Source organism: Alligator mississippiensis, chromosome 1, assembly GCF_030867095.1.
Source record: "Alligator mississippiensis isolate rAllMis1 chromosome 1, rAllMis1, whole genome shotgun sequence".
Lineage (NCBI taxonomy): Eukaryota > Metazoa > Chordata > Crocodylia > Alligatoridae > Alligator > Alligator mississippiensis.
Genome location: NC_081824.1, coordinates 384,655,999 through 384,672,558, shown reverse-complemented (window position 1 = coordinate 384,672,558; position 16,560 = coordinate 384,655,999). Strand labels below are relative to the sequence as shown.

At 41.5% G+C, this 16,560-nt stretch overlaps 1 long non-coding RNA gene across 1 annotated transcript; it reads left to right on the top strand.

The window, feature by feature from the left end:
• The first annotated feature begins 696 nt into the window (after positions 1-696).
• On the top strand, positions 697-9,829 carry LOC109283454 (uncharacterized). Its single transcript, XR_002090615.2, has 2 exons — positions 697-6,128; positions 9,379-9,829. It is a non-coding gene; the product is annotated as an uncharacterized LOC109283454 (long non-coding RNA).
• Positions 9,830-16,560: the final 6,731 nt, after the last annotated feature.

Below are 16,560 nucleotides of genomic sequence, written 5' to 3'. Positions count from 1 at the left end.
AGACCTCTTTGCTCTGAGCCAGGAAATTCCATCTCTACAGTGACTATGATCATATTGATATGTGTGTTCTTCCTGATAGCATCACTCAGAAGTTTCTTGTTGGACTTGTTACTTCATCTTTGGTTAAGTTATATCTCTGACTCATGGGTTAGAAGTTACCTAAGCTAGACTGCTTCTGCCTAATATAGCAAGGCAGCTACTGCACACTGCAAAAGTATGACAATACAAGATGGAAACACAGACAAACGAGGATGTATCTCAGGAAAAAGGATGCATCTTGGGCCACCTGGGTACATAAAAGTATACCTTAGTAAGTAGTTCAGCCTTTCTTTTTTTTTTAAATTGAGAATGTACCCTGTATTTTTCTCCTGTTGCTCCCGTATAACATTTAACAATAAAAAGCTGTTGAGAGATTGGCTTTTATCAGAAGGGAAGCTGGAATGCCTTTGGCTGCACATCCATCAATTCTTGTTCATTAGGCTTTCAATTTTGGATTGAAGCATATTGACAAGTCTTAGTACGTATACTTGAAAAAAAGGAGAGAATATTTATATAGGCACCCTCCTTCCCTCATTTTTGGGGAACATTTTTTCATAATTTTAAATTAGAAGTAGGGCTGACAAGAGAGGTATAAAGGATAGCATTTCTGTCCTGGCTTTGTTCTTCACAAGTGTGAAAACTTTTTTAATTCTTCAAAAGAAATTTCTGGAAATAAAATATTGTAATCTTCTGAAATATTTTCTTTTGATTTTAACTTCTTTTTAAATTTTGCAATAAAAATTAAGTAAAAAAAACAGTTTGAAACAAAAATCCTTTCAAGATGAAATATTGAAATGTTTTATCCTGAAATTGCTGAAATGGGATGTTTTTACATTGTAAGAATGATTTGCTTTTTCTGGTTTTCTTTTTAAATGAAATGCCTTGGAAATTGACCCTGTTTTGTGAGGTGTTTTGAGTTCAGTATAACTGCATATTCCAACAGGTTTATGATTCCCTCAGTTTCTAATCAGCTTCAGTGCTGTTGGTTCTGTGTCAGTTCAGTTCTGGATTATTGCATGTAAAATATCCCTGTTGCTGCCACATCTCTATCTTTCCATGCTTTTACCAGCTGCATAACATGCCATGCATTACCATGTTTCCCAGACCTTCCATCATGGGAATTCCCTTGGCAGAGGTCACCTGGAAGATGCACTAGATTCCTGTATCATCTGAATGTGTTGGCCATGACCACCCCCTTTTCAGTGCTGCTATGGCCCTCCATGAGACTAGAAGTGAGAACTGGCATGGCCTATAGTGAATCAAGTGGTGTGTGTCAGTGAGAAGCTATAGGTCTAATACTACTATTTTTCTGTGCCAGTAGTACCCATCAGCAGGTTCCTGCACACAAATCAATGGCACGGTATGACCTTTATATAATACAGAAGCATTCACTTCTGCTTTCAAGTATTTTATCATATTTGGTCCCTTAAGGTCTAATCCTACTTACCATTCACACACCTAACTGGCAGGTATGTAGTTATGTAGCAGCAGTTTCTGGCAACTAAGGTAACGTTTGCAATTCAGCATACCTGCTCTGCCCTACTGAGCATGCTCAGTAGGCCTAGGCTGTATCCTAGGAGCTGCCCTGGGGAAAAATAATCGCTTTAGGTATATGCATAAGGTTGGGAAAGTTCTGAATTTTTCACTTGTGTTAACTACAAGGAGGACCTGCCATGTTTAAACTAAATAGGCTAATAGTTAGGACACTTACCCAGGGAGCAGGAGACTTGTGTTGCAGTCTTTTCTGTCTTAGAGAGGGCTTGAACCTGCCTTCGGCTTCCCAGCACAATGCTTGTCCCCAAACTACAGACTAGGCATTGACCTAGGTCATCTTTAGGCTTCATCTTGAGGCTGGCCCACTGCACCTTGCATGTAAAACTTATATGGCAAAATGAATAAATGGCACTGGGAAAGTTTCTGCCGAAGAATTTCCAGCTCTCTCTCTTGCAAGACAGCATCTGTTTCATTAAGGCATCCTCCCTCTGGCATGTTTGCTTCTTCCTGGTCTTACATAGCTCTGTTTCTTGGCTGCATTTGTGGGCCAGTTTCAAGAGAAGGGCTGGAGAGGATTCTGGGTAATGACTAAACTGTTCCATGGTGATTAGAGCACTACTGAGAAGCTGGGAATGCAGATTTAAATTCCTCCTAAGTGAATGGGGCCTAGGACCTAGGCCTTTACTCCCTGGATAAGTGCCCTAACTACTAGGATATGGGGTAAAAGGTAAGAGGTCCCTCTTCTTCCTTCTCCCTGCCCACTGGCAAGTATACGTGCAGGGTGATCCTATTCTCCCCTGTGGAGAAATAACATTTCAAACTGTGCATAAGTGCCAAAAACTGTAGCTACATGGCTACATATCTGCCACTTGGATTTAAAAAGAGTAAATAGGACCTGGGCCTTGCTATCTGAGAGAAAAAAACCAGATGCTTGAATGTGACAGTAATCCTAGTGCTATTGATCTTAGTGGGTGGGAGAATTGCCAGACGAAATGAGAAAAGAGAATAAGACTGGGCCCTTAGATTTTACATGTATAACCTGTGTTTATTAAATAGAACAATTTATGCATATTGCACTCACAGTGGAGAGAAAATAATGTGAAATTTCATATGAAAAGTGTCCCTCCTCTTTCCCCCTCCCCCCAGCAGTGCTGCTTTTTGTGATATTTGGGTATCTCTTCTAAAGGAAGAAAAGTTACTTTTCTGATGGAATGGGAGCATAGGAGGCAAAGAAAGAGAAGAAGGGCAGTGGAAAGGAGAACATGTACACAACTGTTGTTAGAGGATAGGAAGCCAAGATCTGGGGATACTCAACCTTGAATAAGCGCTATGATTTGCGCTGCTATACTAAATGCACTTCATGGGGAAGGAGGTTAGACCTGAGCCAGAGCTACAGCAATAGCCATGCATTTCAAGCACACCCAGAAGAAAGAAGGGAGAGGCTGACCTCTTTCCCTTTTAGTGACATGCAGAAAGAATGTTCTTTGTGAAGTCTGTATAACAAAAACAACACGATCCCAGTAAAAGCATTAAGGCTTGTAGGAGAGCACTGTGTGCTGTACATTCTCATCATTGTGCGACCTTGATATGTTTTATTATTTTAAACACTTAATTGTGTTATTTAAAACCTTTTGTAATTATCCTGTTCTCTGGAGGCACAGTTAAGGCTTTTGCACAACACTCCTGGGTAGATCCTGAAACAATTATTGAGGAAATCCTGTGAAATACTATATTACAGAAGCTTTTTATAGGTTAGTTATAGTTTAATAGCTACGGGGCTGTATATACTTGCTAGCTTGCTGTTTGTTCGTGACTGACGTACTTCTTATAATTACCGGTAAGGAACTGTAGTGGCGAGGAATTAACAAAGGACTATATTGCGCCACATTTCCAAAATTATACTGCTCCTATTATCCACGTTTTCGGGCCTAATGCCCAAGTGTTGCTATTTCCTATTTCTATTTTGGTCAAGTCTGCAGGCCTCAGTCACTCTTAAGGTCTTTGTGAAGTGCAATGCAAAAATCAATGGAGCTGGAGAAAAGTGTCAGTAATCATATGAACACAGGGCTAGACAGGGCCTCCGTGGATATCAAGTCCAGTTAAAGGTGAGAGGCAATGGCTAGGGCAGAGTTAATGTGTTCTCAGCTTTGATGGATACCTGGAACTACCTAGGAGCTTGACCAGAAGCAATAAAAGCTAATTAACAAAAAGTCTCAAAGCTGCCTCTTGCTTCTTCCTCTCAGCTTGTAGGAGATGGGGTGTATCTACACGAGCCACCCACTGCGCAATTGTTACTGCAGAGTCATTTAATACTTGCATAACCAAGTACTAAATGACTGCTCAGTAACCGTTGTTTCTGCACAGTTGTGTCCCAGCACAATTGCCTAGTAACACTTACTGTGTAATAGCTCATTCCTGCTGCACAGTAGCGTTGCATCACAGTTCGTGCCTGGCAACACTACTGCGCAGTAGTAATGAGCAACTGAGCACTAAGCGTCTCATGTAGATGGACACAGGATGTTCAAATTGTCCCTCGTTATAGCTTTTGTCTGTTCCCCTTTCCTTTCTTTTTTCAGACTCTTCCATGCTGTTGCAGTAGCTGTGATTGATGATGAAACTTTGCATGGGCATCACAGTGTTGGCGATGTGTTTTGATATTATTCTTGAGGTGCCACCTTCTGTAGGCAGGAAGTGTGATGTCTCTTTGAGGAATGTCCCTGGAGAAATTAATAACTAGCTTATCTCCATGTTCAAAATAAAAATCAGCGTCTTCCGCTGTCACCAGGGAGTTCACAGGAGTTTTGTCTTGTACACACTCTAGATTATTCAACAGCAGCTGCATATCTTGGATCAGACTCACATTCAGCCAAATTTTTACACACTGGCATTCTACTTATGAGCTCCTGTGCCTTTATGAATACACATATTCTGACACTAGGATTTCCTAAGCTATCTTGCTTAGATTGACCAGCTACTGCACAGAATGAATAAGTGCCTTGCCTACAAGGCTTGTACTGTTTTGTTTCACATTTAGGTCATTGCGCTGGAAACGTGATACATTCAGTTAATCTTCAACGGGAGATTTCAGACATTATAGATCCACTTAGACCTTGTGATGAATTAGTTCAGTGTTTGGCAAATATTAAATAACATTTTTTGTTGACGTGGAAGTGTGACCTGCAGGCTGCAGCTGGTTCCAGTGTTTGTTACTGCTTGTGTCCAGCCCGTCTGTCTCTTCCTTTTTCTGTGCTCTGTCTTTTGAAGCACAGCTGGTTTACGTCTGTCACAATCAATGGAAGGACATTTCCGAACTGGTAATTACTGAGAGGATCCGGTGCTGATGGCTTTTGGAGCTGCCAATCCAGGGAGTTGCTTTTGGCTCCTGCTGAGTACAGTATGTCTGCAGTCTGACCATTTATCTCACTTTACATACTTGAACTGAAAGAAAGGTTTGTGCAAGCACTTGTAGCTCGTTCCCTCACGCCGCCTCCTCCCCCCGCCACCCTTGCTGTTATCAACCATTGCAGCAGCACTAAAATGTGTCAAATAAGCTAAAATAATCTTGAAGAAATATTAACAAGGCATTTAGTCATGGTGTAAACTATGACTGTGAAATCATCCTTGGCTGATGATTACATGAAAAAGCAATAAATCTGTCTCAGTAAAAATACTGGGCTAAATTCTAATTAATCGTTATAGTCCCAAATTGTCAAACTAAGATAGTTACCTAAATCCATATTTAGGCACTTATGAAGTTCTCGGCTTTTCAGAGGTGCTGATCTCAAGAATGGCTGGTAATGAACACTTTGAAAGGATGGGAGGAAATGAGGCCTTTAATTTAGATGGCTGGATAGGTATTTAGTTGCCTAATTAAGGGCATCAAAATTTGAACATGTTTCCCTTCTTCCTTAGAGTAATGGAACATATCTTCTCCTTTTAAGCTGTTAGAAGAAAAAGCTACTTTTGAAAGGTGTGGATAAAGAGAGCGGAACTAACAATGATGAGGCAATATCTCCACATCAATTAATTTTGGTTTAACTTGGCCTATGTAGCAAGTATCAGATTCTTCTGCAGAGGCAGCATACCTTCCTTTCATTGGCCTAGCAAAAAGTCAGGCATTTTTTAAGTCAGACAACAAGGACGCTGTGATGAAGGCAGTCTGCTCAGTTAAATGGTGTTTGTTCCAGTTTTGTTCTATTGTGTTTCTTGCTTTCCTCCTTTAAAAATTTATAAAAGATTCTTAAACGTTCCTTTGGCATACAGAGGTCTCATTTATCTGCCCAGTCATATGAAACAAGAGTAATGTTGACTGTTTAATCTCTAGGAGATAGTTCCTCATGCATTCTTCTCATTCTCAGTCTCTCTCATTCCCTTTGTTGAAGCTGTTTTAACTTTACCCAGTTGCTGCTCTCCATCACAGCCTTCATTTCCGCTCCTTCTCCCTCTGCTACTGTGGTTACTTGGTAAAAGTATGTTTGTACAAGGAGAAATGCTATCTTCCTGCCTTGGGCATTTTCGCTCACCTGCTGGTCAAAACCATTCACATCCGCCTGCTTCTCAGACTCCATGGAGACTGCATGTGAAGCTGAAACAAGGTGAGAAAAACATCATAAAAAGGTCTGTTTGCTTCAGGTCAAATATTGAGGAACTTGTGATATGTAGCCAGTAGGTAAGTGGAGGTAAACATTCTTCTAACTATGCAGGATAAAGAAAGCTCACAATAATCTCTCTTGTTTCTTATCTTTAATCTTCAGTGAGGTGTCACCAGGTGGCAGGAACTGAAATAAGCCTCCCCCAGACATTTCTCTTTTCATTAGCAAATTATTCTGACTCTACATCAGCTGAGTTCAGGTGTTGCATTTGTAATGCTTGACAGAGATAAAATACCCATATGTAATTCCTTTCTTTCTCTTCAACTGATCGCATGTGGATTTAGCTGGAAAAACAATTACTATACAACAATTATAGGGGGCAGAAACACCTACTTAAACCTGGCCCCCTTCCTGTTGATGCACAAGTACCTGTGTACATAGTGTGACATAATATTTGTATATACAAAAAGATAATTTCCCTCCCTTACTCCTTCCTAACGTATGCATGTTTGGGATACACCTTCAGTGATGACCTTGCTAACAAAGGGATATTTCAACTCCTGTTCAGTATTACAGCCAGTCAATGGATAGAAGTTAATTCATGAACTATTTGCAGGTCTATACATTGCTTCTAAAGCAAACTTGGGAAACCTGGTAAACTTAGGGGAAAGACATCAGCCATTCTTTGACATGACATCATGCTAGAGCAGCAGTGCTCAGCCCTTGGCCCATGGGCTCTATCCAGTCCTCAGGGTCATGTCATCTGGCCCTCAGAATTCCCTAGGGGTCCAAAAATTTGGGAGTGGAGGAGTGATGGATCCATGGGAGGCCTGGCAGGTTGGAGAGCATGCATTGCCCTATGCATTAGATCAGGTGTGCAGAGTGTAGTGGGCCCCCAGAGCCTGATTCTGGCATGTGGATGCCAGTTGAGCCTGCACTTGGCCAGATTCAGGTGTGTGGAGCCATGCAGAGGCAGCTCAGGTTGCAATCCTGGCATGCAGGGCCTGCTCCAGCCCACAGATCAACCCTGTACCACTTATCTGGCCCATGGGGCCAAAAGATTGAGCACCACTCTCCTAGAGAGTTCCCATGAAATCCTGTTTACTTTCAGATGTTACTGTGTGTATAGATAGCCTTCCACCACCAAGGGTGGGCAGTGATGCACCTAAATACAGTATTGCCAACCCCATCGTGAAAGGCAGCAGCACAGTTGGGGGGGGCTGTGCTTGGGAGTGAGTGACAGACCTACAGACATGCACACAAACACATGCGCACAGGCAGACAGCCTCCAAATACTCTGCTGTATGACTCACCTGAGCCCCAGCACCCTGTTCACCCCAGCCTCTGCCCTACTCCCTCCCTCACCGTGTGGGCCTGGATCTGCCCCCGCCCCCCCCCATCCCTTCTCTCTCCCCCTGCCCCTTCCCCTCCACAGACTTACCAGCTTGGCGCTCTCTATGTGCACCAGAAGAAAAAAATCCTGAGATTTGATCTCTCTATCAGGAGATCATAAGTCGGAGTTAATTTGACGTAGAAATAAGAAGTCTCATGATTTTTTCATGAGAGTTGGCATTACTATAAACAGGAGTTAGGGGCCTAAATATCTTGTACCTGGTAGTCTGTATAAAAGGAGTTAAAACTGTCATATGCCTACCCTTTTCATTGTAGTGCGCCTCAGAGAGGGAAGGCTCAAGGCTAGCTGAGATGATGACCAGAAGACTGAGAAGAAATTTAATACTACTGTGTGCAATTCTATAATCTCTTCTCATTCTTGTATGTTCACCCTCTATTTATTCACACTGCAATTGCCCTTCTTCCGTAGGTGTAAGACGCGCATTTATATTCATGTTCTTTCTAATCTTCTTTACTCTAATTCTTTCCCTTTTACCTTCTTCTCATCTACTGTTTCTTGCTATTGCTCATTCATCTGACCTCTTCTCACTCCTATTCTTTTGTTTCCTAAAAAAGGAAAGAATTCACTCATGGAGTTCAAAGCTTCTCAGCCATCAGAAATTGTAACAGTATTTATCTTCTGCTAAAATTGGTAGGACTGGGTGTTTTTTTTTCCTCTTGTTTTAAAAAAGCTGTCAGATCTTTTTAACCACCAGCTGCTTTTCATCTCTTCTCTTGTTATGCTTAAGCAACTGGGATTGAGCAGTTTTCTTTTGAAAATAATAATGATGCCTGATGACAAATATTTTTCTTGTATTTTATATTTTCATGTATTAGAACTATGATGGGGAAGTGGGTCTTGAAATTAAAGCAAAGATTTGCATGCCTGTCAGATGCAAAACGCTAGAATTAGTCAGTTGAATATTTCTCTGGGCTTTTCCCAGCATCTAAGATCTCACTGAGCAAATCAAAATGATACCACCTACAGCCATGATGTCACTATATCTCAGAAGTCGAGCAAAGTCATAAATTGTCCATCCTTAGATAGGAAATGTAACAGGAAAAGCCAAGGTATTGGAGTTGGTGCTGCTGGTGTTTCAGTAGGTAACTCTTTCCTCCAAGTCATTCCTTAAGCCAAGGATGTCCAGCCTGTGGCACAGGCAGCCTCTGTGGCTAGGTACGGACATTCAAAAAGCCCAAGGTGGAATCAATTTAAGTTACGTGGTTTTCTGTAAGCAGCATGGTTTAGATTGGCAGCAAACAGACACACACATTTGCCCTTGGAAGTTGGGGGAGGCAAAACTTAGGCTGGTTTAAAAACGGTGTAACCCAGTCTGTGTGCGCCAAACTCTTGTTCTGTTATGGTATAGACCAGTTTCTGATTACTTATAGCAGTAAAAATGTAATGTTTATACCTGGCCTGTGTGCGACATGGGCAAATCAGGGAGGGGATAGGCAGCAAAGCAGAAAACAGAGTAAGAGATCAGGCAGGATGCACAGGCCAGAAAGTGGAAAGCGGAGCAGGAGGTCAGGTGGGGAGCATATAGTAGGGAGTAGAAAGCAAAACATCAGATTGGGCAGAGGAAGAGGATCACAGTGGCACTCAGGGAGGGTGCAGGGTTAATATGTGGGCATGCCTGCCAAAAAGGTTGGTGCCCATTGCCTTAAGCAATGCTACAAGTGATTGTTAGAATTGGCCCTATGCTGTGAGGCAATGTTATTTTTAAGACTAAATATAAGGCTGAAGTCTTGCTTGATTCATTGGCACTTCTGGTAAGTAGAAAACATAATAGTGCTGTCTTGATTCAATTCTGATTTGGGTAACATATTTCTTCTCAATTAAATTTCTGCTACTGTTTAGGTTGAATATGGCAGAGCAAATCCTCATCTGGCGTAAAGTGTCACGGCTCTGCTCCATCCTTCTTCTGAAACATCCATGTAATGATTGCTACTGTTACAACAGTGGATTGTGTTTTTCTCCTGGGGAAATTAGTTCAGAGCTGGACTCCGCAATAGAGAGTGACACAGAGCCTGATTCTCTTACAAGTGCAAGTGAGAGCAGACTGAGGCTGCAAAATGACTTTGTGATGATAGGTACTGCAAGAATGTAACTTTCTAACAGTATGTGCCTCAAAAAACTGAAGGAAGGTATAACTCCCTTTTACAATATTTAATCTAAATTTGTGCATACTGGTGTATAGACCTTCTGTTGCTAGACCTTCTGTTGCTGTTAATAGATACGTTTGCTCTGATTTTGTCTTTTCTTAGCTCTAGAAGTGAAAAATGTATAATTAAAATGATCAAATATTCCATTCTTGGTGTAATTCTTGAAACAATAGAATACATACATTCAAAGCTAGTAACACAAATATAATTATAAATTTGTATAATCCTAAACTGCAACATAATAAAGTTTTGGATTCCATTCCTGGTAGAGTCTACTTTAGCAAACAACTTTTCTTTAATAGATTGAAAGAGTCAGTGTTCCTTACCATAAGTCAGTCAAACCGCACATAAAGTAGCAGCATAATGTGTTTGTTAAATGACTACATATTAAAGGAATAAGCCACCACCCACTGCTCTTGCTATTTAGGAAATTGCAAGAATGATTACCTCATTTGATAATAGAAAGGAGCTGTTAGAATAAATCACTTCACTTGCATCAAAAGGCAACAGGTTGATTAATCTGAGCTCCTTGGAAAAAATCTTTGTTTACATATGAGAATCTGTTTCATTTTGTAAATGCTATGTTAAATGGTAGAAGGTGTAGCAGAGGGACAATTCTGTTCCATAATGGACAACTAAAGTGTAGCTTGAAACTAACTGAGTTGCCCAGCTAAATGAAAGAGAAATATTATGATCCCCTCTGGGCACGTAAGTGTCCCTGTTACAGGAATAGGCAGCTATCTGTGCATATTAAAAAGGCAATCCTATTTCTTTGAAGCACTTATGCCCCCAGACTGGGTAACAGACTCTCTCCTACACTTTATTTAGTCAGGTAACTCAGGGTTAATCACAAGCCCCAGTTTTCTATGTAAAATAGATTGCTGTCCCAGAACTCACATACAGTGCAAAATACTGGGTTAAAACCAATTTCTTCACAATGCAGCATTTAGAAGGATATGGATCTGATAAGTCATTTTGATCCTTGTGAAAGAGTTTCTAAAAGAAAATAGAAACTAAAATGTGGCTGGTCTTATTGTCTAGCTTATTGGGTTGCATGTTGAGCTCCTGGCAAAAACTCTGTGGGCGCATCCAGACGAGCCCCTTTGAGACACTGCAAGAGGCACGTGCGGGAACAAAAAAACATTCCCTGTGCTGCAAATTTAGGGGGCAAAATTAGACCCCTGGATAATCTGCCACAGCATCTCTGTGTTTGGCTCTTTCCCTGGTGCTGAAGTACATTGCCTGCCTGTGCAGAGCAGGCAGTGGTGCAAGCTTCAGAAACCTGGACCCAGCTTCTGCCAGGTAATTAGGGGGTTGGGGGGCTGGAGGAGGGGGGAGAGGACCTTGGGGGAGGCCCCACCCAACCCCCATTCCTTTCCCCAACTCCCTGTTCATTCCCCCCCACTCCCCATTAATCCCCCCCAACCCCTGTTCTTTCCCCCAGCTCTCTGCTCGCTCTCCCAGCCCCCACCCACGCTCACCAGCAGTACCAGAGAAGGAGCAAGAGGCTGGACACAGCAGGGGAATATCTCCAGCTCATTTCCAGGGGCTTGTCTTCAGCCTCCTGCTAGTCTCCAGACCCCTGCTCATCCTTTTGCTTGTCTCCAGCCTTGGGACGCTTAATGCACAGTAGTCTATTTTACTGTGCATTAGCGTAATTGCACTGTTTTTTACGTGACGCTTTAATGTTCAGTAAAATAGGCTACTGCACATTAAAGTGCATGTGTAGACATACCCACCATGTATATAAGCCAGTTTCCAGCATAATTAAAGTACACAAAGAAGAATGAGATGGCATACTGCTTAATATTACTAAGTTTGCTTTTTGTGTTTGTTGTTGGTGCTAATGAAAAGTCAGGGACAGGAACCACATAGAAGGAAAAGGTCCCAATGTACAAATAAACTGGAAGTGAAGATGGAGGGGCATTGTTGCTTGTTCTGTGTGGGACACCCTTCCAATCCTGGATGAAAGTTGCCTTGATGAAGTCTGCACAATTTATTTTTTTAAGCTCAGAAAGTCAGTCACCAGGATTGTATTTTAGATGGGGGAAATAATTCTTTTGCCTACTTGTTTCCTCAGTTTTGTGAATATTCAAAACTAGGTGCTGAATCCATATGTAAAGCAAGCAGTTTTGTGAGTTTTCATTTGGTATAGGCAGACAATCTGATTCTTTTCTTAGACTAACTTAACTAGCTAGAAAAAAATTTCTTAGTAAGCTTTCAGGTTTAAAAACCCTTCATCAGGCTGAGGATGCCTCTGCAGTTGGTGTGTGCTCTTCCTGGATGGAATGAATAATTATTCATTTGGTATGACACTTTCATCTAACACTCTATGCAATAATAGCATTTTATGTTGCTGTCCTTCTGATTTCCTTTCTTCCCTTGTTTGCATTTTTTCCTTTTCCCTAGGCTCTTTCATGAGAAACCCTTCTTCGTTCCAGTTTGTGCTGCTTTCTCTTTGCCTATTAGAGTTGAGGGTACTGGTTATCTGCCCTGTCTTCTTCACTATCTTCAGTCTTCCTTCCATTCTCATTTCTAAATTACCCTCCCCAGGGTCTTCCAATCTCTACTGTGTACTCGCATCAATGTCTCTTATGTCCACCCATCATTCACACACACGAGTTCACTAAGTCTATATTTGCCTCCTCCACACATACACTACCTACACGCTCATTTACATTCTGTTCAAAGACTGTTCCACTTTTCTCCTCACTGGACACTTTCCTCAGCCCTACCTCCTCCTTCCTCTTTCCAGCATCCTCTTATTTGGTGGATCTGTAGATTTACTTAGCTAAAAATGATGAGTTAAAAATGAGCCACGTAGTAGAAAACCAGATAAAAGAACATTGATAACAGATAGGATTGGTTAGGGGAAAGAGGATGTGCTCCAAGCTGGGGACTCAGAGAGTTTAAAGAAAGGAATGTGCATCAGAAAGATGTGATTGTGCAAACTGTCATAGCACTAGTTTCTAACTATTAATCTTTCTGGTTTATTGTTGATTTTGACAAGTCAATCATTCACTAGCAATATTAAATACCTCTTTGTAAAAAGACACATCAAACATATATATTGGCATGTTCTTATGATTTAATAGCCACTGTTTTGTTATTTAATAGATTATTTAAAAGCCACTGTTTTGTTCATAAGTTAAATCCGTGGTAAATGAGCTTCCAGTGGAATTACCTACGTTTTTAAAATACAAGACTTCTTTGGAAATAGTGCATAATTGCATGCAAATGAGAAAACCAGATAAAGTTCTTTTCTACTTTCTCCTTGTGTCTGAGACAGGAAATGTGCCTTCCTTTCTGAAAACAAGGGTGAAAAATACAGGACTATATTATAAAGCCCTTGATCAAGTTTTGCCTAGTTTTTAGAAAAACTTTATTTTCTCTGGTCCCATTTTTACTTACTGGCAGGCTTGAACACCTGTGTCTGAACTATGTGGGACTCCCTTATATGACCTAGCTATCATAATAAATATAGACATTAGATTTCTCCCCAGACCAAGTTCTTTACTTTAGGATCCTACAGGGGTGCAAGCCCACTGTCCCACTGTGAGTATCTGTGAGGTATTTTACACAACTGAAGCTAATTTGTGTTAATTGCCTTTTGTTCTGGGGTCAAGCTATGTGTGTAAAGGGCTATGCCACTCTCAGGTTTTGACTCAGATCAATTAGAACCGCCTCAAATGCCACATCTGTTTTCACCACATGAAACTGAACTATTGCTGGCAAAGATCCCCCTAAAATTACAGTGAGAACAGTTTGTCCAGATACATTAGCACAGTCTTTGCCAATGCTTTGGGAAGTCCCTGTATTGAACTCCAGTGTCAACAAGAGCTGAATTTCTTCGGGTAGACAGTACATACCTATATAGCTTTACAATTCTGTATTATAACTCTTTGCATCCTGTAATGCTGCAGTCCTACTTTTCTTATTTAAATGTATTTGTTTATTTTTATAAAAATATTCCTTCTAGCCCTGGCAAGGCAATACTTTGAACCTCTGTCCTACTTATAAGCATTTTGACACACTTCTCCAAAAAATTTAGAGTATAAAAGGAAATATTTCCTTGCAGGCGGATGTATTTTACAATCTTTTTTGAAAAGTAGTCAGTGAGCACAGGTTGATTCCCTATACTACTAAAATGGCCAGACATTTTACATTGGACAGGTTTTGAGAGCCTAATAATGGTTTTAATTGAGCCATTGAAGCCTACATTTCAAACTCTTATTTTTTTTTAATACAAAGAGTAAGAATTGGTCATTTAAAAATCTCAGTTCAACAAAGTTACTCTTCACATGAGGCTGCATTCTGATACAATTATACATTTTGTCTAGCTGCTTCCTGTTTTGATTGGACTTATTGGATTAATTTCATTTTGTTCTGTATATGAAACAATGTAATATTAGATATCAAATTCTGGCACCAAACTTTTAAAATTTAAAATATATTAATGGTTCTCCTAATTTTTTTCCTCTCTGCTTTCTTCTTTTCATTTTCTTATTGTTTGCCTCTCATCTGATAAATTATATAAAGTGAAAAAAGCCTTTTCCTAATAAATTGGCCATTTGTTGCTGAAACATGTGACTCTGACAGCATTCTGGAATGATTTCCAACATCGGTGGATCCAAGATTTTGTAAAGGTGGGTGTGGGAGTTGTGGGAGCAGGAACCAGCACTGCAGGAGTGGCTGCACCCCTGACTTCCAGCTAGCTATATTCCCTCCACCCACTGCTTACTGGGGTGGGCAGGCCACACCATGGGAGCACCAGCCAGGGAATTTTTTTTAAGGTGCTCAAATCAGGTAAGGATTTTTTCCCTTCTGCTCTGTGCTTAGTGGCATGTCCTATTCCCCCCCCCCCCCACACACACACACATTTCCCCCCTCCCCTGGCTTCTACTGCCACCATCCCTGACTGCCATGGGGACAGAGGGAGCTCCAGAGCTGTTCCTGTCCCGCTTCAGTTGGGCTGCATGGGGAACTGGCCTTAGCTGGGGCATAGGTGGATTAACGCACAGGCCAGTGGGGCCCCTGCCAATCAGGGGCCACACTAATGACTTGCTTCGCATCTTCAGGGAAGCAGAAGCAGTGGTTTTAAACATGACACCATTCTTGTCTCCCGGTGGTTGGCCACAAGCTGTGGGGCTCCCAGGGCCCTATAGGCAATCAGCAGCAAGAGGACAAAAATGTCTCCAAGTTTAAAACTGCAGCTTCTGCTTCCCTGCCTATGAGGAGCAAGCTGCAAGCATGGCGCCTCCACCATTCAGCAGCCGAGGGCCAGCAAAATTAAAGGTACTGCTGTGAACATGGCCAGGAATGCATCTGGGCATCCAGCTCCCTGCAGGTAAATCTAATGCGGGGGGAAAGGGCACAGTTGGGGGGGCGGAGGCAGATTGAAGTTCCTACAGGGAGGGAGGGAGCAGGGCAGGAGCAGGCACTGCCCAGTCAGGTGGTGAATGGGACTCTGGGGCAGGTAGAGTTCCCTCTGGAGCTCCCTCAGGTGGCTCATCCAGGTGGGGTGGGGGGGAAAGGGGGGTGGCCCCCCACCATTGTGTGTACCCCCAGGGGAGGCATGGGAGGCATGTGCCCCCCTGGATTTGTGCACAGGGCAAAGGCAGGCTGCCTTCTGTGAGCTCAGGGCCAGGGGCTATGCTGGCCTATTCCTGGTGTGGGGGTAGGGAGGGGCAGGGCTGGGCCCAAAATTCCCTGTAGCCACCAGATATAAGTATGTAAGTTTTCCAACTAAGAATATATATAGCCAAGTTAGTCTGAAGTCAGGTAGAAGGCAGGGTAGATTTGTAGTGAGATAGATAGTCTGTCTGTCTGTCTGTCTGTCTGTCTATCTATCTATCTGTCTATCTATCTGTCTCACTGCAAATCTACCCTGCCTTCTACCTGACTTCAAACTCACATGGATAACTAAGTGGCATAACATGAGTAACTATATGCCACAGGTCAATTGTTATAGATATATATATTCTTTCTGAACAGGTAAAAGAATATGGCACTTATCATCAGTCCAGATCATAGAGCTTATAATATATTTGTAACATGTTATAATAACCAATATATATATATATATATTTATATATATAGAGACAGACAGACAGACATACTTTGGTTAGTCTACAAAGTGTAAATCTACCCTTCCTTATAATTGATCAGCTATAGGGGAAAAGAAGCTATTACCTATTCACTTTTATATTTATGTGTTTTCTCTGTTTCCTCACATTTAAAGGAAGGTGAGAGGATTCAAAGGTGTCTGACTGGGCTTTTTCTATTTACTTTTACTGGTTATTTATGTATTTATTTGTAGATCTGTGTGGAAAAAGATGATTACATTTCACAGAGGATATCAACATTTCAAAGAAACAACCCTCCCCCTCTGCCCCCACAAAATATCTATTTACAGAATAGAAAGGATGTTCCTGTAAAGCCACAGTCCTAGAAGCCTGGGCTGAGTTTGAGTTTCATGGCTTTCTATCATCCTAACTGGTATAGTGAAAGGGAGCAGAAAGCTAGAATCTCTCAGCTCAGCCATGACTCTGATTAAGTAGACTGATTAAGAACTGGGCTCCTGGAAGCCTGTACTTCTCCAACTCCCTACATTGTAGCCTGCAGAGAAACTGGACAGTGAGCTGGCAGGAAACCATCAATAAAATTAAACCATCTTTGAGAAATATTTCTATTCCAGAAAAACCTACATTCTCTGACAGAAAACTGAACCACTAGATAATTTTTGACTAATTCTAATTATTTATTGTGGTTTCTACCAGATTATTTGTAACCTATAATTCCTCTAATCCCAGTGGTGCCACCATTATGTTACTATGATGGGCACATAATAAATGTCACTATTCCTAAGTAAACCTTT